The sequence below is a fragment of the Mesoplodon mirus genome (assembly GCF_964341445.2).
Source record: "Mesoplodon mirus genome assembly, chromosome: 5".
NCBI classification, from domain to species: domain Eukaryota; kingdom Metazoa; phylum Chordata; class Mammalia; order Artiodactyla; family Ziphiidae; genus Mesoplodon; species Mesoplodon mirus.
The window spans coordinates 64,992,956-65,018,070 of record NC_138980.1 but is presented as its reverse complement, the minus strand read 5'-3'; the positions used below and the strand labels follow the sequence as shown (position 1 = coordinate 65,018,070).

Here is a 25,115-nt window from a genome sequence, read left to right as displayed (position 1 = left end):
ATCTGCATTTCAAGTTTGGATGATAAAAGATTAGTGCAGAAACCAAGCAGCATGCTATGGTGTTTGCTGGTTTTACTGGCCATAACAAAGGGTGTTTCCCAGTTCCCCATCAGCTGGGAGAAATCCTTTCCCACCGTCTCCTGGTCAACCTCTCTCCCTCCCCCTAAGCAAGTGAATTTTAAACACCACTCTAAAGTTGTTGGCTGGTGACCAGGAAAATTCCTTTTGCTTTGTTCTGCTGTTAATGGCCCATCAGTTTAAACCTCCTACCCCCAGAAACTTCTTTCTCATAACTAGACTGAGGAAGGAGGAAGCAGAATTAAGAAGGATGGAAGGAATGAAAGGAGGAAAGGATGAAAGAAGGAAAAGAATCCCTACTTTTAAGGGCTTTGGGAGGATTCAGAGATGGCCTGGCCTGGATGAATGGAAGGAAGGAATTTCATTTGTCTTGACCTATCTGTACAGCAGCCAACACAAGGGCATACGTAAGTAGGGCCTTATTGAATGACTTTGGATGAAGGTGATAATTTTTAAATTCAGCAATAGCTCAATCATGTGGGATTTTAGTGGACACAGGTCTTCTGGAAGACTTCTAATTCTGGGGGCCAAGATTTGGACTTATATTTGAGCTGTGTAAGCTAGTAAATGTGTGAACATCATTGAGCCACTAAGGTCAGTCACCTTCCTTATTCTCATTGTATCATATTTAAAGATACAGTTAATAACTGCCTTGGATCTTGTTACTGTTAGTTATAAAACCAATAATTATCATTGACTGTGTGTGCCAGGTATAGGGCTCAGGACACTTCCTGTATTATCTAATTTAATTCTCACTGAATAACTCTATGAGGTAAGTACTATTATTATTTCCATTTTAAAGAAGAGGAAACTGAGGCTTAGTGAGGGTGGTAGAGCTGAGACTCCCACCTGGATTCTCTGTCTTTCTAGCTCATGCTCTTAACCTCGACATTTTTCTGTTTATAAAGTACAAAGGTCTAACAAAACATAAATAAGAAGAAGCATCGAGTGGCCATACAGTTCCTCCCTAGAGCATGACAGTTGGTCACCTAGGTCTTGAATTTGCTGAGTTATCACTGGAGGGGACAGTTCTGCATATAATGTTATAAGTGGATCCCTGTCCCTGGCCTTTCAGATTTCTGGAATAAGGTTCTGACCACAAATCTTTCTCAGGTCTTGGTCTGTCAGATTCCATTTCTCAGCTTCCAAAACAACACACAGACACACAGAGAAATCAGAGCCTTTGAACACCAGTGCCACTCCCTTCCCCTACCTCCACTGCCAAGTAGCACCTGTGGTAATTTTTCCCTCTCAAATGAGCTTTGTCATCTCTTATATCACTTGGAGCTGGCAGCTCTCAAATCCATCTTCTGTAACCCAGAAATGCTGTGGGACCCTCCCTGACTGGAGGGGAGGCAGCTGACCAGGTGAGAGACTGCTACTGACATGACACACTGAGGACAAAGCAACTGTGGAAGAGCAATGGGATCATTAACACCAGCTGGAAAGCTCTGCAAAGATGGCATTGCTGGGGGTGTACCCTGGATGGAATTCCCAAGGCCCAGGGTGGGCTTTTACGCTCCCCCTTTAATATTTGTCTTTATTATATGTAAACAGAAGTATCTTTATCTTTGAAAAATCAATACATGATTGTTGTCAACAATTTAAATAACGTGGAGATTAATACAGAGAAAGTACAAGTATACCATTAACAGGACACACTCCCCCACTGCCCTCCCCTGACCCCACCCCCTACTCCGCCATGCATCTGCCCTGGCATCACTAATGACAGTTTGATGTCTGTTCTTCCAGAAGGTTCTGCTGGTTTCCTGTGTGTGGTGTTTACATAATTATCAGTGAGAAGGTCCTATTCTGTACCTTGTACATCACAGGCGTATTTCTAGTCTATCCATACAGCTCTCTTCTCCTTTTTGACGGCAGCACAGTATTCCACTGTAAGAATGGATCAACTTCCTTTTTTTTCTCATCTCTGCTCTAACAGATCTTTGACTCTCCTGGGAACCTGTCTCAGCTCCCACCTACCATGCCCTCATCTGGCTTCTGCCTCAGGAAACTGCACCGATGGGAAGGTGGTCAAGAGGTGAAAGGGGCAGTGGTGGGCCCCATATGGGAGACTGTAGGATGAGTGTAGTCTATCCTCGCCTTGCTGGGGTACACAGGAAGTTCTTCTCTCTTCCTTGCCCTGCCAAATGGTTGTTCTGTGTGGCTAAGACAAAGCTGCACGTTTTATGGGAATCATCTTTGAAACGATCAAGAGGATCATTTCAGAGAAACATAAAAGACTGTCTTCTTAGACTGTCACACTCTATCATTTGGGACCCCCACTCTGGGCACGCACACCTTGGGGCTGTCAAGATGACCAGAGAGCATCCAGGCCAGTCTCCTGCCTCTGTCCAAGATGGATGAGCAGCCCCTTGATTAAAGCTTTCTCTTGGTAGCTACTTTGTGTGATTAACAACTCCATTAGTTAGAAATGCGCTGCTCCTTTTCCCTGTTAAGTCACTCTAGCTTAAACGATTCAGGTGAGACCACTTATTAGCTACGTGCTCTTGATCAAATTTCATATTTTCCTGTATCTCAGTTTCCTCACCTGTGGAATGGGGATATCTAATTTGGTACAGCTTTTTTTTTTTGGTAACTTAAATTAGATATTGATATATACATAGCATATTTGGTGTATTATATAATAGATGCTAAGCACTCAGTGATGGGAGTGATTATGCCCTGAGTCCGAATAGTTCTCACTGTGCTTTAAACCCAGACTTTAGAGATTATCTAGATCACTGGTTCCTAACCCTGGCTGCACACTAAATTTACCTGGGGAGCTTTAAAAAAAAAAAGCCAGTGCCCAGGCTGGTCTGAGGTGGGATCAGGGAGAAGGGTCAGTGTTTTTGAAAATCTCCCTGGGGAATTCTAATTTGTACCATGGTTGAGAACTACTGAGTCTAGTCCAGTGATCTCATTTTCCAGATGAGGAAACGGTGAGGCCTAGAGTGGGGAAGGACTTGCCCTGGTTATAGAGCCCCGACCAGAAGGACCCAGGTCTCTCTTATCCTGGATGCCAACCTCCAAGACTTGTCCTTATGCAGGAAACCTGTCCTCTGGGTGTCCTTCAGGTGCTGCGCCATCTTTCAGTCTCTTTCTTGAGAATACTGAATGGATCCCTCACCTAATTCTTCCCAGGAATGGTGCTTTTTCACCCTCTGGTCCCAGTCTGATGGTCACCTGTTCAAAGAGTTCTCTGGATTAAAAGCTGCTGTTCAAGAATATGACCCTTTAATCATAGCACTTAGAGTGTGTGAAATAATCCTGTTCAGTCGTTTGTTCGTTCGTTCGTTCATTCATTCATTCAAAAATCTAAGCCCCCTGGGGGCAGGGGCTGATTCTGCCTTGTTCCTGCTGAATAGAGCCTAGAAAGGTGACCAGCGCTTAGTGAAAAATAGTCATTAAATGACTGAACGAAAGAAATCCCAGGAGGGCAGTTGAGTATTTTATTTTTCTAGTCCTAGCCATCTGATTCTCATTACTCCTACAGCTTGGGAAGCCTCTCTGTGCTTTGGCGTTTTATAAACCTCGTGTGTGTACGTCGAAATTTTAACCATAAATCCAGAGTTTAGGGGTGGAAAAATTTGAGACCAGGGGATTGGAGGAGGTGGATAAAAACTACCCGGAGGTCTGAAGCAGGGGCGGCGCTGCCCCAGGGTTGGAGGGGAAGAGGGGAACCGTCGGGCGGGCGCCCCTCCGCCCCCTCTGTGTCGCCTCGGCGGGTGTCCCTGGGCTGCGACATCTTTCAGAGGGGTGCGCAGCTGCAAACTTCTCCTACAGTCCCGGGATGGCGTGGGAGGGGGGAGAACGCCGCCGCCGCGGGGGAGGGTATGTGGCCCGGGGGCTGCCCGGGCAACAGCCTCCGCATTCCGGCCGAGCGCGCGCCCCGGGAGGTGGCGCCTTGGGGAGGCTGTAATTTTTTTTTTTTTTCGGAGCCGCAGGGGAGCGGTGGGTGGGAGGGAGGGGGGGGCCAGTGTGTGTCCCTTTAAGAGCCCGAGCGCTGCCCCCGCCTCGCAGGCGCCCGGAGCCTCACAAAAGAACAGGATGTTGTTGATTTGTCACCAAACCACAGAGAGGAAATGATTGTAAATTTCCTTTAAACATCCCCACCGCGCTCCGGCCGCCCCCGCTTCCGCCTCCGCCGCCCCCGCCCGGCCGCGCGCAGCGGGGCCTCGGCGCTCCAGCGGGGCACCCGCGCCCCGGCCTCCCGGCCTCCCAGGCCAGGCCACAGGCCCGGGCCGGCTCCGGGGCGCCTGCGGGAGGAGCCCCCGCCCCCCCGCGCCCCCCGCTCGCGTTCCAGTTGCTTTCTTCTGATTATTTTTTCACCAGCTGCCGCAGAGAAAGGGCCTCAGCTCGTGTGCAGCCGCGCGCGCCGCCCTTCCCTCCTCCGCATTTTCCTTCTTGAACGGAGGAGACCCGCGCTGTCGCCCCGGGCCCTGCCCAGGAAGGGCCTGAGCGCTCCCCCGCCCCGTTGAGCCTCACGACTCCTTGCACAGGCAGTGGTCATTAGCTCCCCAGGATCGGGAGGCGGGGTGGAACTAAGGCCCGGGGAAGTTAAGTGATAGCTGAAAGTCACCAGCTCCTGGAACCCCCTGGGGACTCTTGGGACACCCTACCTAGGTTTGGGACACCCCAAGCTTCTGTTTGTAACCCCGCAGCCACACAGCCACCGGAACATCCCAGAAGTCCCAAGCCATCAAAGGTAGCAGTTTCCAGTGGGAAATCCAATGTAACAGTTACATCAGACCAGGTTATTTCATGAGGCGCATCCCATCATTTACAGCCGGACACCGGTTGCAGGAGCTGCTTGGGCCTCAGTTACACCCGTGACTTTCTGCACCCTTACCTGTCCCGCCCCCCTCATTGCTTGGTAAGATTTCTAGAAGCCTCTGGTGGAGTTCAAGTTTGCTCCCAACCTGCGGCCCATGGTGGAGTGGTGGCGTCTGGTCTGTGGTCTAGGGAAGGGCTGCCTTTGCTGTACAGGTGTTTTTCGGGAGCAATTAATGCTTGTGACTCCGGCACTGGCTGCACTGGGCTTCTTGGCTTGAATGTTCAAAGCACCAACTAATGTGTGGTGGTTAGTGCGTTCTCTCATTCCATCCTTATAATAGTCTTATGAGGTTGGTATTGCTATTCTGTTTATACAGATGAGGAAATTGAGATTCAGAGAGGTGAGGAACCTGACCAGCTCACACAGTAAGTTGCCAGCGATGGGACTCATTCAGTCACCACTCTCTGGTTACTGGTGGTGTCCCTCTTTGGTACTTTAAATCTGATTATTTGGTTAGGGGGACTGGTAGTAGACTACCAGGGAATTTTTGTTGGGTGTTTTGTCACCCCATCCTCCAGGGAGCTCTGGGCCAGATCCCACTTTCTGGGAAAAAAGAACCTGAGCGGCTGTTACCCTCAGGCTGGAATCTTCCCTTTTGGGGCTGTATGAGGTCCTGAGTGGCTTGGAGGAAGAGGGGCACCTGGTGCAGAGTCTAAGTTCTTTCCACTCTACTTGAACGGGAAAATAGGATCCTTGAGAAAGATTGACCTGGTGCTGTATTCCTAAGGCCAAATAGCCCCCTTCATTTCAAGACCCTGGATTCTAAGCTCAGAGCTGGTGAGGTGGATGGGGGTGGGGAGGGGTTGTGTTTGCCTCTGGCTAGCCTCAGCATCCTGTAGAACGGTCAGTGGCATCGCATGCCTGCTGTGTGCCCTGCACTGTGCCATGTGCTGTATCTGGGCTTTCTCATTTGATCCTAAGAAGGATCCTAAGAGATGAAAAGTTGGTTTCCAGGGAGGCTGTGCCCCTAGGAATGGTGGAGTGGGGGTTTCCATCCTTCCCCACAGGGTCCCCGTGTCTGTGTAAGAGGGAGCCATCCAGGCACCCCAGAAACAGCGCTGCAGTGCTTCCCTTCAGTCGGTGCGGAAAGCCAAGAGGGTCCTCGATGCTGGTGAATTTTGAGAGAGGAGTGCAGTGGCCTTTGGCTCCTTTGTGCTGCAGCTGTCTGCAGTTCCTCAGCACTGAGCACATTTGTTGATGGATTTCCAGAGCGGCTGCGGTATCTCCACCTGTCCTTTTTGCTTTTATAGATTGCCAGTCACTGAGGCATCCGGGTCCGGAGCACTTGGGAGGGAAAGCCATCTGCTTAATTGTTTCCAGTCCTCAGATGAGGAGCACTGGGTACCAATATGCTGAGTTGTTGGTCTGAGCTGGCTGCCTTGAGGCAGGGCAAGACACCAGGAGTCAGGGTCCCCAGCCTCCACGGCCATGCAGTTCTAGGCAAGCAGGAACCAGAGGCAGGTCATCTAATGTCTCTCTGCTTCAGTTTCCTAGCCTGTGAAGAACTCTGGCCTCTGTGGTCTCTGATGGCCCTTCTAGTCATCGTCATCAGAAAAATAGCTTCTGTTTATTCATTCAGCTAGTATTTATTAAATACCCACTCTATGCCAGGCGCCTCTGTTGTAGGTGCTGGAGATACAGCAGTCAACAAAACAAAAGCTCTGCCTTCTTGGAGTTTATCTTTTAGGTGAAGGAAATAAAAAATACATATGTATTTATTTATATATGTAAATTAAAAAAATATATACGTTTGACCCTTTACCCAGGGGTTAGGATCTCCGACTCCCGTTCAGTTGAAAATCCACGTACCACTATCTCTGCCTCAAAAACAAAGGATTCGATAAATGACTCATCCAAGGGCAGGAAGCTGAAAGAGTTTGGATAGAATCGAGACTCACACGCTCAACATGTTCTTTGAACTCCATATATTGTGACCTCTAATAGAACACAGACTTTTCCCAACAGTTAATTTAAAGATCTGTAAAACGAAAATACAGGTGCTATATTTACTGAAAATATTCGCATATAAATGGATCTGCATAGTTCAAACCCATGTTGTTCAAACTGTATGTGTGTGTGTGTGTTTGTGTAATATGTCAGGTAGTATTTTGTGCTATGGACTAAATTGAAGGGGGGATGCAGGGTGTGTGTATGAGAGACGGGAGTAGTTTTTTATTTTATTTAAGGTGGTAAGGGAAGGCTCCCTGATAAGGTGACATTTGAGGTTTGAGATGGAGGGGAAGGACTGAGCCATGCAGCTTTCTGGAAGTTTGCTTTAGCAGTTGGAATGGCAGCACTGAGGGCCATAGATGGGAGCAGTTTGCATAGCACTTAGAGTGTGTTAGGTACTGTGCTAAGTGCTTTATGTCATACATTTAATCCTGTTATCGATGTATTTTATTTGAAGAAGCCAGAGTTTCAGAGAGGTTGAGTGATTTGCCCAAGGCCACGCAGCTAGTAGGTAGTGGAGGTGAAATTCAAATGCTTATCTTAAACCATCATGTTGCTTCCCACTCAGGGACTCTCCTTATGGAGCTGGTGTTTAGTTCATGACGTGTTTTTTGTTTTGTTTTGTTTTTGCCATGCTGCTCGGTTTGTGGAATCTTAATTCCTGGACAAGGGACTGAACCCGGGCCATGGCAGTGAAAGCGCAGAGTCCTAACCACTGGACTGCCAGGGAACTCCCCATGACCTGGTTCTTATGATTTCTTGGGGAGTAAGTGTCAACAGTGGCCAAGGTGACTCCTGGCCCCTGAGTTGCATGGTTTTGCGGGGGAGAGCTCAGGGCCCGGAGTTCCTTTTTATGAGTGGAAGAAGGTAATCTGTTTGATGCTGGAAAACCCCGTATTGTGTTTATGGCCCAGAGAAAAACACCTTCAGATTAGTGTAAACAAGAGAAATGGGAGAACGGGGTAGCCTGAATCCCTCCGCCCTCCTCTTTGGTTTTAATTTCCCCATGATGGGCCCCACACAGCATGTTGTATGATACAGCGATAATGAAAACACTTGGATTAGTGAACTGAGATTTATAGGGCAAACAGGAGCCAGAGGAGAAGATGGCAGTCATCTCTCTTATTTGCAGGCAGATATCCAAATTGCCACTTGCTTGCTTTTTCTTCCTGACACTATCACCTACTCTGCTTAATTAGATCCTTCTTCCCCGTATCATTTCCAACGCCTGCTCAGCCGGCTGCTCGGCAGAGTTTGTGAAGCTGCACGCAGAACGCTTTCCCAGAGCCCAGGGAAGATGAGTCAGAAACACAGCACATGAAAGCCAGGGACGGGACCTGTGCATCACACTGTGAGCCCGCCTGTCCATTGGCCTCGTGGAGCAGGACGAGGAGGGCTGGACCCAGGGCCACAGAGAGGAAGCTCCACGCGTTTCCCAGCTCTCCTCAGTTTCCCCCTGAGCACCCTCTTTGTTGTGGGCAGCAGAGACAGTGAACTCCCCAGACAGCAGACCACCGCCAGCGCACGTTCCAAAACCACATCGAAAGAGTTCAGTCCTGCCCCAGAGTATTTATGGAATATTTTACTGTGTTCAAAATATCGTTCTAGGGCTTCCCTGGTGGCGCAGTGGTTGAGAGTCCGCCTGCCGATGCAGGGGACGCGGGTTCGTGCCCCGGTCCGGGAAGATCCCACATGCCGCGGAGCGGCTGGGCCCGTGAGCCATGGCCGCTGAGCCTGCGCGTCCGGAGCCTGTGCTCCACAGTGGGAGAGGCCACAACAGTGAGAGGCCCGCGTACCGCAAAAAAAATAAAAAATAAAAAATATCGTTCTAGACTCCGAGAGGGATGAGAGGTAGCCGGGGACTGAGATGAACAAAACATTGCCAAAACCTACAGTAGAGTAGAAAGGACAGTCAAAAATAGCTCATGAGGATTTTTGGCCAAATTCATTTCTTTAATAAATATTTATTGAGTACCTACTATGTATCAGGCATTGTTCCAGGCACTGAGGGGACCCAGCAGTGGCAAGACATGCAAAACAGTCCCTGCCCACATGGATTTACAGTCTACCCGAATGGGGGAGGGGCAGGGCAGTAAGTTTATTACTAAAGAGCCTAAGAACTATGGAGAAAAACCAAGTGGGGCGGGTGGTGAGAGAGCCCTCGGGCTTAGAATTTTAAAAGGAAGTAAGTGAAGGCAGGGTAGTGTGGTGGAGACTGACAGATCTGATCTGGGACCTGGGCTTTGACGTCTACTAGCTGTGTGATCAACTGGTCTGAACCTTATTTCTCATCTGTAAAGTGGGGCTAGTCATAGACACTCCTAAAGGGATTAAGTGAGGGAAAAAAATATATAAAATACATACTTAATTAGGGGTCTGTGACTGTTAGTTCTCAGTATTGTGTGTGCTTATAATAGGGTGATGGGGAACTGAAGTAGTGGCTAATTACGTTTGGAAATAAAGGGATTATTATCCGTGTCACCTTTCCTTTCTTCTAGGAATCAGTTTGAACTCTGGAAGCTAGAATTCAGATTGGAGGGGATTTAGATAAGGGTTTGGTATGTGGGATGTAGTTGGAAGTTGGACGATTGTCGGTATTTTGCATTCTCTTTTTAAATTGATTTTCCGCATGCTTTGTGTTCACCTCAATATTCCAATAACAAGCCTGGCAGGGAGGCCGGGGCTGCCCATTAGACAAATGGGAAAACAGGCACAGGATGTGAGTGCCCGGCCAAGGTCACCTCCAGTCTCCAGAGGAGATCTCCTGCCGGCCTGGAGATGAGTCATCCTGGAGTGTTGCTCCGGGGTGAAATCACAAAGGAAGGAAGGCTTGGATTTATTGCAGGCGGTCCAGGAAGTTTCCTGTTCTTGAGAAATCTCAGAAACAGTGACCCTCCGCCCGAGGGGCCTTATTCTTTGGAGGTCTGCCTCCTGCGTAGTCCCAAACCCCCAGAAGCTATGGGATCTGACTTGGGGTGAGGGAGATGGTCTTAGAAGCCTTTGGCATAAACAGAGGAGAAAGAAAGGAGGTGAAAAGAGGGAGAGGGTGCAGTGGTTGAGAGCTTGGGATCTGAGTTTGGTGGTTCTGCCACTTACCAGCTTGGACAAGTCCTAGAACCTTCTCCAAGTTTCATTTCCTCATTTGTAAGATGGGATAGTAACGGCCCCTAACTCCCAGGTTGTTGGTAAAGTGACATGCAATGGTGAGTGCCAAGGGTTTAGCACAGCGCCCGGCGGGAGGAGGCCCTTAGTAACGTGAGCTGTTATCACTGGAGAGGAAAATGGGGCTGCGCTGGGTAAAGGAGTGAGGGTGAGAGGGCCCCCAGGTTACTGCATCCCTCCTGATGCTGAGCCATTTAGATGAGGTCTTGATGAAGCTCTTTCCACCTGGGGCACTTAGAGTCAATCTCACAGTAGATGCGATCTTGGCCCTCAAGGACTTTCTGCTGGGACCAGCAGAGCAGGAACAGACAAGCATCCCATGTCCTCTGGTCCTTGCTCACCCTCACTGGCATCGTGATTCAGAGGGCACGGCGGGCCTGCCTGGGAGGGTTCCCCCTCAGTTACCTCTCTCCCCCTCACCTTAACCTTTGCTTCTCCGGCTCAGACCTATTATTCATCCTGTGTCTCTTGGCTCCATAGAATGAAAATAATGAGCCTGTCACTACTGATAACTGTCTACAAACAAATCACGTCCCACCCCAGTCATCTGCCTCTGGTTAAATACCCTCTGCCTGCTGCAAACCGTCCTGCTGGAGCCTGGTTCCCAAACCCAGGCAGTGGGAACCCACAGGCTAGATGCCCTTTCGAAGGTGGTGACACCCTACTGGGCAGCCTTGTGGTTTGCTGAGGGTGCCTAAGGGTTCTGCAACCAAAGTGGAAAGCTCGAAGAGTTTTTTTTTATGAATCTGCCTTTCATCCTCCAGCCTTACTTCCTCACCACTCCCTGTCCCCCTTGGATGTAGATTTCCTTAAGAAAGCTGATTCCAGCCCATTCCAGTTGAGCTGAAGTGTTGCATGGGCTTGGGGTGGGAAAGCTCCAGAGGCTCCAGGTTTTTCTGTCTTTCATAGAAATTGTCCCAAGAGCAGACCTCTTAGGAATAGTACCCCCTAGCGTGAGTGAGAAGGGCAGGGGTTTTGGTCAGAAGAATCTTATTTAATTGTATTATTCTAGTCCAAAAGAGTCTAGTCCTATTGATGTTTGTGTATTTTGTTAAGATATAGCAATCTTAAGTGGGAAAAAGAACCCCAAAGCACCATGTGTCTTCTGCTCTTTAATGGACCCTGCCCTTTTGCCTGGGATCCGTTCTCATCTTTATCCTCCCACATATGCACATAATGTGAAGTCTCTCACCAGGAGCCTGGATTGTGCTAAACCTTTTACATATATTCCACCAAATCTCGCAATAACTCTAGAAGGAAGGAATTATCATCCCTATTCCTTTGATGAAAGGACCGAGGCTCTGAGAGGTCATGTCGTTATGGTTGGCAAAACTGGGATTCAAACCCAGGTCTGATTCCATCCAAAGCCTGCAAACTTAGCAACAGGTATGATTTCTGTGACTGTGTTTTTCATTCAGCATTATGGTATAGACCTTTCCCCCGTGTGCCTCTATAGCCTTCCTAATTACTGTTTAAAATGGGAACGTAAGGTTCCCTGAACCATCATTGTGTAACCAGTTTATCCTTTTGGGCGTTTGTGGGCAAGGTCATTGGCTAAGGGCTGCTGAGCAGTGGTGGCAGAAAAGGGACACAGCATGGGAAGGGGGAAAGTTTGGGCTGTTGGAAGCAGGAGCACACTGCAGCTGAGAGGAACACACGGAAGGCACACCCCCTCACTCGTTTTTACATTAGGAACTTGAGTTGGCAACTGCACTACCTGGTCATTATTTCAGCCATGTGAGCTGGTGTGGGGCTGGGTCACGCTGGCAGCAGTCCTCAGCTCTAGTGAGGGAGGTAGGGAAGGACCCATCCTCTTGAGGTAGACAGGAGAGGAGTTTTTAAGCTCCATTTTACTGATAAGGAATCTGATCTCGGGGATGGCAGGCGACTTGCCAAAGCATAGGTCTGAAGTGGCGAGCTGAAGAATAGAGCATTGGCGTTCAGACTCCTGGTGCCCTTCTCCTCCGTTGACCTAGCGTTTGTTTCTCCTCCTCTGGTCATCTCACCCAGGCCTCTTTTCTTCCTGATACATGGGGATGCTTCCCAGGTAAACCTTAGATGTACAAATGCAAATTAGATACAGATGTTACATGGGAATTCCCTGGCGGTCTAGTGGTTAGGACTCCATGCTCTCACTGCCAAGGGCCGGGGTTCAATCCCTGGCTCGGGAACTAAGATCCCACAAGCCACATGGCGTGGCCAAAAAAAAAAAAAAAAAAAAGATACAGATGTTACAGAAGGGCTAGCCCCATGTGGATAAGCTGTTTCTAGAGAAGGGCCCAGTGGTTAGCAGAGAAAATCAGAACTTGTTTCCTATAAACTTCCAGGTAGAGGCGGGTTTTTGTCTTGTTGGCCCAGGGTGGAGATGGTAGCTCAGTTTCCTCCTTTAAATCTTTAAGATTTTAAAGAAGCCTCTCAGCCTCTGCCTGGAGCAGTACTATAAACATCTTTTTCGAGTCCAAGCAGTGGTCACTGAACATTTTTCTTTCACAGTAGAAAGACTGGAGTCCTTTATAGGGGCGTTTGCAAACAGCATCAAGTTTATAGAATGACAAGCCAGATTTAAATGAAAAAAAAATGTTGTTTATGTCAGCTCTTCAGCTTATCAATATAAAATGAAGATTAAGATTCATTTATATGGGGCTTCCCTGGTGGCGCAGTGGTTGAGAGTCCGCCTGCCGATGCAGGGGACACGGGTTCGTGCCCCGATCCCGGAAGATCCCACATGCCGCGGAGCGGCTGGGCCCGCGAGCCATGGCCGCGGAGCCTGTGTGTCCGGAGCCTGTGCTCCGCAACGGGAGAGGCCACAGCAGTGAGAGGCCCGCGTACAGCAAAAAAAAAAAGATTCATTTATATGAATAGACTATTTTGGGGAGGGGTGTTAAAAATTCATATGCCTTTGCTAATGGAACCATTTCCACATTTACAATGGGGAAAGAAAAAAAGCAAAACAAAAAAAAAACAAGGTTCATAAAAGCTTCCCTGGAACAACCAGAAAAAGGAGTGAGTTCCTGAAAATATAAATTGGTGGTATTATCTTTGCATATTAGCAAAATTCTTTAACCTTTCAAATAGTGTGTTGTGGACCTAGTCTGCTGTTCGTGAATTTAGCATCTTCTTTTAATTCAGACTTTCTCTAGACTGTGTTTCTCTGCGCTCACTCTGAGCCAGCCCGTGCTAGCCCATTTTGTACTCACCATGGCCTTGCATCCTTACAACTCACCTTTCAGACAGTCAGGAATCCTGTGTGCCTCGCTCCATGAACACAGTTTAAGAATAGCTCCCTCTAGAGTTTAACGACCTGGGACCCTGGAGGTGTAGTTATGAGTGATGATCAAATTCTGAAAGGTTTCTAATGGGAAGTGAGTGGCAGAGCGGAATTTGAATCCAGGTCTGAATAGCCCATAACACATACTGTTTGGCATTACCGAATTCTGCCTTGAAATGGGCAAGTCTGTGCTGAGCCTCTTCTTTGGAGTAAGACACCCTGTCAGGAAGGTACCTCAAAGGAAATGCCAAGGTGAGTTAGACTGTTCCCTCTCTTCAAGGTACCTTCAATCTAGCCTGTGTTGGAGGGTCATCCTTTATTGTAGAGAAACATTTATTACTTTGTAATCTTCCTTTTACGGATAAGGAAACAGTGAATCAAAGAGGGCAAGCGACTTGCTCAAGGTCACATAGCTACGATGAGAGAACCGAGACTTTTATTAGGTAGGTGCCTGTTGCTGTTAAGTGCTCAGCGGTCCGAGACACTTGGGTGGACCACCTCATTCCTAGGTGCAGGGCCCGTGAAGCCCTTACAGGTCACACAGAGGCCGAGGTGCCAAGTGCTTGAGGGGTCCGTGCTCAGCGCTCCTGAATTGAGTGGAGAGTCTAAGACAGATTTATCCCCAAGGACGCCTCTAGGCTCCTGGGTCCATGGCTGTACGTGCAACAGAACTCAGGGCTCACCCACCTCTCTCTCCCTGTGGGGAAGTGTCCCTGCTTTGGCAAGCCGACTCAGGAGACCTCCTGTCCCCAGAGCTTCCCTAGCAGGACAGAGGCCACTGAGGCCTGCTGAGCTGAGCTGTGCAGTGTAGAAATATTTGCTTTGGGTTGTACAGGCTGAGGAAAGCCTGGAGGGATGCCCTTTGCTGTCAGAGAGCTGCGAGCTCCGGGACCTAAGTTTTCCAGGCCCCACCACCTAGGAGCTTCGAGAACTCTCACAGCCCACCTGCTCCGCTCAGAAGTGGGCATCAGGATAACACGGACTCCCTTGCAGAGTTGGGTGGACAGGTGAGAAATGGCTGACTCTGTCGGACACAGGAGTTGATACTTCACTCATGTTTCTTTCCCTCCTCTTTCCTTCTTGCTTCCCTTCCCTCTTAATCTCTAGCTGGTTAATAAGCCCTGTAGGGCTTTCTTGCTGCCTTCACATCTGCAGTGACAGCACTTTCCTGTTCTTTACTCTAGGCCCCCCAGAAGCTGTCCTGCTGTATATGAAGCTTGTTGGAGCGGCACAGAAGAAGAATGAAAAAAATGCTGGGGTCCCCACGTAACATACCAGGAGGGGGTCCAGTGAGTACATATTTTAGAGGCACCCAGCCTGCGTGTTCATCCTAGCCTCTGCCACGTTGGCTGTGTGACCTGGGGTATGTTATTTAACCTCTCTGTGCCTCTGTTTCCAAATTTGCAAAATGGGAATGAGAACAGTACTTAGAGATGCAGGGAGTATTAAATGCAATAGTGCATTAGAGCCGCTGGCACAGGTGAGTGCTAGGAACTGTTATGTAAAACAGACACCAAATCCAGCTGGAAGGGACTTTAGACAGCAGGGCCTACCTCTCTATTTTAAAAAATTAGTTTATGTGTGTAATCAACAATAACAAGAACTAACAGCAAAAGCTAACGTTTACTGAGCACTTACCACGGGCCAGGCACTGTGCCAAGTACTTCTCATTAACTTGTTTAAAAATGTGAAGGTACGGGGCTTCCCTAGTGGCACGGTGGTTAAGAATCCACCTGCCAATGCAGGGGACACAGGTTCGATCCCTGGTCCGGGAAGATCCCATGTGCCGCGGAGCAACTAAGCCCATGCACCACAACTACTGAGCCTGCGCTCTAGAGCTCGCGAGCCACAACTACTGAGCCTCTGTGCTGCAATTACTGAAGCCCATGTGCCTAGAGCCTGTGCTCCGCCACAAGAGAAGCCACCGCAAAGAGAACCCGTGCACCGCAACGAAGAGTAGCCGCCCCCCACTCGCCACAAGTAGAGAAAGCCCGCATGCAGAAATGAAGACCCAGCGCGGCCAAAAAAAAAAAAAGTGAAGGTACAAGTGGGATGTGTCTCCTTCCCACCCCCAGTTGCCCTCCACAGAGGCAGTCACTGTTACCAATACTCTGTGTATCTTTACTGATGTCCTCTGTGGACGTACAAAGATTTAAATCTCTTTTTACCCCTTCAACTTTAAATAGAGGAAACTTGGGCTCAGGGAGGAAACACAGCAATTTGTTGTAATAGTTCCTATTCTGTGTAGGGCCGCTGCTCCCTGTGCTGTGTGATTTTGAATCCTTCCTGCAAACCTGCAGAAAAAGCTGTATTGTGTAGAATAAATGCTCCAAGCCTTAGTTTACCTCAGTGCATTGATCGAGGATTAAATTAGATAATCCGTGTAGAGGGATTTATCAGCGTTCCTGGCACATCAGAACTGCTCAGGAGATGGTGGCTGCAGGGGAGGATCAAGGTTTTATAGGGGCCGAAGCTTGTACAATTTGAGAGCTGTCTTTAAGAGAAATAATACAAAATTATGAATCCAATATTAAGAATATTTATTTAGAGTGAGAAAAGAGCTCCAACAGTTTACGTATTTTAAAAGCCATCAGATACCTCCAGCACTATAAAATCCATAAGAATAAATAACAGAACATTTTTGTTAATTAACTGCCTGACACGCCTCTATTACACTTTTCATTCCTACATTTTCTGGCTTCATAGTCATTGTGCTCACTTCTTCGTTTGATAACAATTTTCTAAAATAATTTTCTGAAGAGAGAATAAAAGATAATTCAGCCTTTCTCTGGCCTGGTTGATCAAACTTTGCTTTTTGTTATTGACAATTTATTTTATTTTTAAAATTTTTATGGAAGTATAGCTGACTTACAATGTTGTATTAGTTTCAGGTGAACAGCAAAGTGATTCAGTTATACATATATCTATATATATCTCTTCTTTTTTAGATTCTTTTCCATTATAAGATATTGAGTATAGTTCCCTGTGCTATACAGCAGGTCCTTGTTTATCTATTTTATATATAGTAGAGTGTATGTGTTAATTCCAAACTCCTAATTTATCCCTCCCTCCCCTGCCTTCCCACTTTGGTAACCATAAGTTTGTTTTCTATGTCTGTGAGCTTATTTGTTTTGTAAATAAGTTCATTTGTATAATTTTTTTTAGATTCCACATATGATTGATATCATATGATATTTGTCTTTCTCTGCCTGACTTACTTCACTTATTATAATCTCAAAGGTCCATCCCTGTTGCTGCGAATGGCAATATTTCATTCTTTCTTTGTGGCTGAGTAGTATTCCATTGTATATACGTATCACATCTTCTTTATCCGCTCATCTGTTGATGGACACTTAGGTTGCTTCCATGTCTTAGCTATTGTGAATAGTGCTGCTGTGAACATAGGTGGTGTTGTTGACAGTTTAGATGTGGAAAATGAGTAAATTCATACAGATACACTCACTGTTTGTAGTATTACTACCCGTTTGTGTCCCATAAACAGAGGAATTTTGGTGAATTCTGTTTTGTACAATTCTTATCAAAAATGAAAAAGAAGCTCTGGTATGTTATAATTGAACGCATGGAGGATGTTTCTGACAGAAGAGAACTTCCCTTAAATGGGGGAACCGAATCCTCTACTTAGGATTTTACAGGTCTAGGAATTGTTAGCATTTCTCATAGGTTGGCGTCTGATGCTATACACTTTATTTATTTATTTATTTATTTATTTTTATTTTTATTTTTTTTGCTGTACGCGGGCCTCTCACTGTTGTGGCCTCTCCCGTTGCGGAGCACAGGCTCCGGACACACAGGCTCCGCGGCCATGGCTCGCGCGCCCAGCTGCTCCGCGGCATGTGGGATCTTCCGGGATCGGGGCACGAACCCGTGTCCCCTGCATCGGCAGGCGGACTCTCAACCACTGCGCCACCAGGGAAGCCCGCTATACACTTTAAACCTTCTTCCTTCTTCCCTACCACACACGTCCATGTTGGGCTCTGTTGAACACATTCATGTGGCGATTCCACCACTGATGTGGCATCAGGAAGTGGCTGGTAGGCCCTGGGTGCAGAGGCAGACTCCTGGGAGCTGGGCCTCCACTGGACGGTAGCAGTAATTCAGCACATGTGGAGGTGATGGCGCACCACATAAACATAGCCCACTAAACTCAAACTCAGTGTCCGCCCCCCCGCCCCGACCCCCGGCTTTGACTCCTGCGTTGGGAGTCCCTGAACGCCCAAGGCCGCTGGAACATTACACAGCACGAGGGCAGGAGTGACAGAGGGAAACTGGAGTGAGGAGAGACTGCTCTTTCCCGTCATGGTTAAGACTTGACTTTGGCAAAGCTTAGAGAAACCCAATATCACGTGAACATGTTTCTTTCCAGGCCCCCTCCCAGGACCTTGGAAGGGGCTGTTACAAGCAAGGGCTCTGAAGCTTCAGGTCTTTGAGCTCCGCCAAGCACCTGGTTAGTTGTTATCGTGTTCTGGTTAAGAGCAGTGTCATCTGAGAGAGAGCGGTGCAGCCCGCTTGGGAGCTGTGTGATCTTGGCTTACTGATTCCCTCCATGAACCTGCTTCCTCAGGAGTAAGCCTGACACTCTTCCTAGTATTTACCTCTCTGGGAATGTGAACTCCATGAGGGCAGGCACTGGTCTGTTTGTTGCCGTGTCCACAGTGTCCAGGACACAGTCCACACCCAAACATCTGTTTTGTGGAGTTAATGAAGTGCAGGATGTTTGGGTGTTGAGCCCCAGGCTCTCAGAGAAAAGGAATCCAAGGCACAGTGAGCTTAATTCCCTTTCCTGTACTACACGCTGCCCTCTAGTCAGACCTAAGACAGACCCTGGGTCTCTGGGCCTCCTTTCCTTCCCGCTCACCCTCCCACATGAGCTGAATAGGAAGGGGAAGCTTAACTCACTTCCGAGAGCCCTGAGATAATCATCTGAGTTATTCCCTCTGTTATGGACATGAGCCAGGGTCCCTGGGTCACATCTCTGGAATTTGCTCTGATCCATGGAATCCGCTGTTCCAGAGACTTGCCTGCCTTCTCCCCTTCCCTGACCTGCCCTGCCCTGAGTCCTGGGGGATGGTGGGAAGCAAGGGAGAGTTGGGAGAACCAAGGTGAATGGTTTTGAGCCGTGAAATAGCCTGAAAATCAAGTCTGGAAGATGAATGGCTCTGGGACTTGCAGGGCTTAGCAGGGGCAACACTGGTAATTATTGACATTCCTGCCTGAGGACTCCGGGAGGCCCCTACTTCACAGCTCCCCTGGATTCTGAGAGGTCCTTGAGCACAGCTGGAAGTCACTCTGTGTGCCAGAACCTTGGAGATGAGGCCGGAAGGGCCACCTCAGTGAGTAGTCACCCTGTCACTGACAGGAGCTATGATCTAAAGAGCCAGGTGGCTGCAGGTGGGCACTCGGCCAGCCGTGCAGAGCAGGCAACAAAACTCCAGTCTGGGCCCTGCAGATGGAGCTCACCTGTTTGCCCTACTTCCCCTCTGCCTGGCAGAGATTTCCAGCCAAGCCCTGCACCAGCTTCCACCTCTGTTTTATGATAAGCTGTTCTGATGGGGAGGGCCTGTGCTAGGATGCTTCCCTTTTGACGTGGAGCTCAGGGAAAGGATGGGGGTACTCACCAAACCCTGCCCAAACCCTGCCCCATGAGTAAGACAACTGGGATGTTGCAGCCTCTGCTTCCAGCCTGATTTGATTCTCTCTCCAGCCCTTGGATAATATTTATATACAAATGCTGGCTCTGATCTCCACCCAGGAAAACACCAGCTGCTATGGAACTCTTATTACACGTTATAGAGAGCAGAGCCTCACGTGGGCCCCCGTGAGCTTCTCTGGAGAATGTTCTATTTGTGTTTTACAAACTTATCCCAGGGCTGTGTCCAGACAACTGAAGTTCTGTCAGAGCCGAGAAAACATCTGATTCCTTTTAGAAAAGACAAAGGGATTAGGTGTCCCTGGGACTTTGACAAATACATTGCTAGTGGTTTTGATTGAGCTTTCGTTTAGGGAAGATTGAGTGCAGAAGTGAGAACGCCAAAGACCCAGACTGTCATTGCTGAGAAGATGCCTGGAGATGGGCACAGATACACCATTCGTTGGTAGGGATGTAAAGTAAAGCAGCCTTTTGGAGGGATATTTGGCACCATCTTTCAAATAAAATGAGAATGACCTTTGATGCAGTCATTCCATGCCTTGGAACCTACCCTAGAGTGTGCTTGCCCATGTACACAAAGACCTATGTTCACAAATGCTCACTGCAGCAAAAGTAGGAAATCACCTGTGTTTCTCAGCGGGGAGCTGGCTCAATGAATTGCGGTTCATCCTAATAATGGAATACAGTTGTCCATTAAAGAAGAAGAACAGGGTAAATCACAACAATGGCCAACGCATAGAGGACTTACTCTATCCACTATTCTAAGTGCTTTATGTATTTTACAGTATTTACAATGTTAACTCATTTAATCTTCACAGCAATCCTTTGATTACTATTGTTAGAATATTTTTATAGATGAGAATAGAGGTGTTAATTAACTTGTCCAGGGTCACACAGCTAGTAAGTTGGGGAGCTGGGCTTCAAGCCTGCTGGCCCCAGGGTCTGTAACTACCTCACAAACCCCTGCATGTCCAAATATGGAAAGATGCCTCTGACTTACTAGTAAGTGAAAAATTCAAGTAGCAGAGATATAGAGTGTGATTTTATTTATGTAAAAAATGTGTGTGTGTGTGTATGTGCACATGTGAACACATCACATATATTTTTAAAGGTAAAGTAAAAGTAAAAGTTCTGGAAGAATACATATCCAATCATCGGTTCCCTTCAGGGAGGGATATAATAATTAAAAAGAATTTTTTTTTAAACTTTTAACTGAATATAGTTTAAAAAAGTTTTTTTAAATTGAGGTATAGTTGATGTACAATATTATATAAGTTTCAGGTGTACTGCATAGTGATTCACAATTTTCAAAGGTTATACTCCATTTATAGTTATTATAAAATATTGACTGTATTCCCTGTGCTGTACAATATGTCCTTGTAGCTTATTTATTTTATACATAGTTAACTAGATACAGTTTTATATTTTCTTGAACAAGTGCCTTTGGAATTTTAGAAAAAGTAAGCTTGAGCCCACCGTCAAGGTAATCATAATAAAATAATGATCATTTGGTTTCTACTTCTCAATAGCCCCTTAGAAAGGAGAGGCTTCCTATAAACATGGGCTCAGAGTAACCCTTAATGATTAACTCCAGAGTATAAGACGTAGAAGGAAGCCTAATAGACCTTGCCATAAATTAGATGAAGGTAGTCCAAGGAATTGTTCTTCTGATTGGCTGAAAGGCATTTGAGATAATTACCCTTTTTTTTATTACCCTCAGAAATCTCACCTCCTCCTGGAAGCCTTGGGCCAGACAGTGGAAGAATAATGGTGATTTTCTTGGCATACAACCCCTCCCCACTCCATCTTCACTCCCCCGCCCCCTGCATTTAATGAGTTCACTTAGTGCATTATTGCATCTCAGGTAAACACTCCAAGTACTTCGGCTTTGTTTAATCACTGTCCCTTCAGGGTCATCCTGTAAAAATGGACTCATGATGCATTACATTTTTAGGTGCTTTACAGTTTGTAAATCTTGTCTTCATTCATGATGTCAGTGAACTGGGGCTGGTGCCTTGTCACTGTAAAGCCCTATGTACAATATCTCTTTCAGAGTTAAACCAAGCAGGGGCCTAGGAGAGGGGCTGATGAGGAAAATGCGGGCTATCAAAAATTTAATCCCCATTTTACACCAAGGGGGAAAGGGGTGGGGTGGGAGGAATTGGGAGACTGGGGTTGACACATATACATTATTGATACTATGTATAAAATAGACAACTGATGGGAACATACTGTATAGCACAGGGAACTCTACCTAATTAATGCACTGTGGTGACCTAAATGGGAGGGAAGTCTAAAAGGGAGGGGATATCTGTATGTGTATGGCTGATTCATTTTGTCGTGCAGTGGAGGCTAACACAACATTGTAAAGCAACCATACTCCAATAAAAATTAATTAAAAAAACTTAATCCCCATTTTAAAGTCCCCAGTATTTAAATATTGATTTGTGAAATGTGACCTAACAGAAAGAATATAGAAAAATAACTCTACTTACTGTATCAGGGCATAAAGTACCCCATGTTTCCATGTGCTTTCTTATTTTAATTCTCAAAGCAAGTTTAAGGGATAATTATTTCCATAAGGAAGCTGAGGCCCAGGGAGTTTACATAAAGTCCTCAGAGTTATACATGTGGACAGTGAGAGATGGATTTCTCACCCAGGCCTGTCTGTCTGCAAAATCTGAGTTGCTGATCCTCTCAACAGAGGAAATAATAGAGAAAAAAGTATCACTCAAATACCACCTCCCTAAGATATAGTTAGCAATTTAGGTTTATTTCCTTTGTTTATCTATCTAAACAAAACTAAATTAAAAAAGCACCACCTTGGTAATCAGAAGTAGTCATATCAACTGTTTATATCCTGTTTTCTTTTTTTCACTATCTTTCTTATTGCTTCGTGACGTCATTTTAAAATGATTGCATACTTCTTCCAACTCAATAGTTAAAAAAAACTAATAACCTGGGACTTCCCTGGTGGTCCAGTGGTTAAGACTCTGTACTTCCACTGCAGGCGGCACAGGTTCCATCACTGGTCAGGGAACTAAGATCCCACATGCTGCAGGGAGCAGCCAAAAAAAACCCCAAAACCAAAAACTAATAACCTGATTAAGAGATGGTTTAAGAACTTGAACAGACATTTCTCCAAAGAGGGCATAGAAACGGCCAACTGGTATGTGAAAAAAAGGATCAACATTACCAATCATCAGGGAAATGCAAATCAAACCACAATGAGATATAACCTTACATCTGTCAGGATGTCTATTATCAAAAAACAAAACACCATTGAGCACCTCAAAAAGTTGAGTGAAAATTATATTGGAAAACATTAAAGCCCTGTTTTGTGAGTGCTGTGAGTCTAAGCTACTCCAGTCGTTGACACCTGAGTCCTAAGGACAGTTGAAGTGAATCTTCTTTCCTTGCAGCCAATTTCTTCTGTCAACTCTGGAGAATTTATTCTACTCGATAGAGGAAAGCCATGTACCAATTTGTGCTGTTTGTCAATCGCTTGCTTTTTCATAAATGTAATTGCTACTCTGATGAAATGTTCAGATTTCCTTGGAAAAGAATAAATAGCTGTAAACACTTTAAGACAAAACAAACAAAAGAAAAGCATTGGCAAGGATATGGAGAAATTGGAACCCTTGGACACTGTTGGTGGGAAAGCAAAATGGTGGAGCTGCTATGGAAAACAGTATGGCGGTTCCTTAAAAAATTCAAAATAGAATTACCATATGATCCAGCAATCTCACTTGTGGGAATTACCCAAAATAATTGAAATCAGAGTCTTGGAGCCATATTAGTACTCCTATGTTCATAGCAGCATTATTCACAATAGCCAAGATGTGGAACCAACCTAAATATACATTGACAGATGACTGGATAAAGAAACTGTGGTGTATGCACAAAATGGAATACTATTCACAAAATGAAATACTGTTTCAGTCCTTAAAAGGAATGAAATTCTGCAATATGTGAGAACATGGATGAACCTTGAGGAGATAATACTAAATGAAATAAGCCAACCACAGAAAGACAGATACTACATGATTCCACTTGACATGAGGTTTCTAAAGTCAAATTCATAGAATCAAAGAGTGGGACAGTGGTTGACAGGGGCTGGGGGGAGGAGGAAGAGGGGAGTTACTAATCAATGGGCATAAAATTTCAGTCAAACATGATGAACAAGCTCTAGAGACCTTCTGTACAACACTGTCTAGAGTCAGCTATGAAGTACTACTATATGTTTAAAAATTTGTTAACAGGGTAAATCTCATTTTGTGTTCTTACCACAATTTAAAAAAAAAAAAAAAAGATTACATACTATTCCAGAAGAGTGATGTTCTTTGGAGAGGTTCCTAGACATGGAATTGGCAGGTCCAAGAGTATGAATGTTTTTATGGGTTTTAAAAAAATTTTTTAATGAAAAAAAATTGAGATATAATTGACATATAACATTGTATAAGCTTAAGGTATACAAAATATTTTTATGGTTTTGGATACACGTTGCTAAATTGCTTTTCAAGAGGGCTGTATTAATTTGCACTTCAACTAACAACTTTGAGTGACATTTTCATCACATTCTTGTAGGCATTAGTTATTGTTAAAAAATGAAAACACACAAACAAAAGTCTGACGTGTTTGCTTAATATATACCAAACTGTTCGCAGTGGCTAGTTTGGAGAGTGGGTTGGGGCTGGTGGTGGTGGTGGGAGCGGTGAAGGGGGTGTCCCTTTTCCACTTTATGTCATGTGGTGCTATTACAGACATTTTACTATAGGCATATATTACTTGTGTAATAAATATATTTTAAACTTGAAATAATTTTTCTTACAGACAAGTTGCAAAAAGAATACAATGAATTCCCTGTATTCCCTTTGTAATATGTTTTTAAAAGATGAAATTATTAAGAAATGTGCCCTGAATATCAGATGTCAGACCTTCTACCACCAAGACTCTGTAAGTCAGTTTCTTTTATTTATTTATTTATTTATTTATTTATTTATTTATTTATGGTTGCGTTGGGTCTTGGTTGCTGCATGCAGGCTTTCTCTAGTTGTGGTGAGTGGGGCTACTCTTGGTTGCAGTGCGCGGGCTTCTCATTGCAGTGGCTTCTCTTGTTGCAGAGCATGGGTTCTAGGCATGAGGGCTTCAGTAGTTGTGGCTCGTGGGCTCAGTAGTTGTGGCTCGCAGGCTCTAGAGCACAGGCTCAGTAGTTGTGGCGCACGAGCTTAGTTGCTCTGAGGCATGTGGGATATTACCGGACCAGAGCTCGAACTCATGTCCCCTGCACTGGCAGGCGGATTCTCAACCACTATGCCATCAGGGAAGTCCCCGGAGTTTCTTATTAGGTAGAGTAGAGCCTAACAGCAACTTGGGGAAATGCTCATTAAAATGCAGACTCCTAGGCTTTAGCAGGATGTATGAAATCAGAATGTTTGGGGGCGAGCCTGAAAATCTGCATTTTAAACAGGCCCCCCTCATCCATACTCCTCTGTGCTTCTGAGGCCCCTCAAGGACTGAGAACTACTGTTAAAAAGGTTCCTCCTTTTGATTTTATTTCCTCTAGTAATATTGTGGCTTCCTTACTTGGAAAGCCCTCCAACGAGCAGGGCTGAAGAGAAAAGTGAGTGAAATCTGAGCATCTTTTTTGCAACTTTTCACACTTTGTGCTGCTACTGCTTAGCTGCAGCCAAGCTGTCTGTAATTTGTTTCCTCAAAAGCCTGCTATCTCCCTCAAACTAGAAAAGACCGTTCCAGGGGAGGCCCGGTCCAAAAAGCCACGTGTTGTGGATGGTGGTGATCCTTCTCCCCATCAGCCCTCTCATCCTGGATGTTCCAGGGAGTGGCAGCCGGAGGCTTCTGGTCTCCTGCCTTGCAAGTGCAGCCAGGAGGCCCTGAAATGGGGAGGGTGCCCAGATTACAGCCCCAGGTCATTCTGCTCTTTCGTTTGTCTGATGCTGATGCTTTTCCGTGCACAGTTTGTCTCCCTTGGCCACCCTGCACATGGCCTTTCCCCATGTGTGTTACCTGTATGTTACATGTGTGTTACATTGCCAGGTCAGCTTCACGGGGGGCCACCCTGCTCAGTTCCTCACCTGCCCCCACCTTCTGCACCCCCTGCCTCTACCATCCCACCTTCGTCTCCACCCCCA

At 46.3% G+C, this 25,115-nt stretch overlaps 1 long non-coding RNA gene across 2 annotated transcripts in view; it reads left to right on the top strand.

Annotated features, from left to right (window-relative positions):
- LOC309803983 overlaps nucleotides 1-25,115 on the top strand; it is a 46,353-nt gene that overhangs the window by 18,434 nt on the left and 2,804 nt on the right. Inside the window, exons 3-5 of one of the 2 annotated variants that reach the window (XR_014294033.1) lie at nucleotides 14,480-14,658; nucleotides 23,797-23,919; nucleotides 24,530-24,581. This is a non-coding gene — a long non-coding RNA (uncharacterized lncRNA). Of the gene's footprint in view, nucleotides 1-14,479; nucleotides 14,659-23,796; nucleotides 23,920-24,529; nucleotides 24,582-25,115 lie in introns of those variants that run through there. The other variant, XR_014294032.1, reaches the window with a different exon arrangement.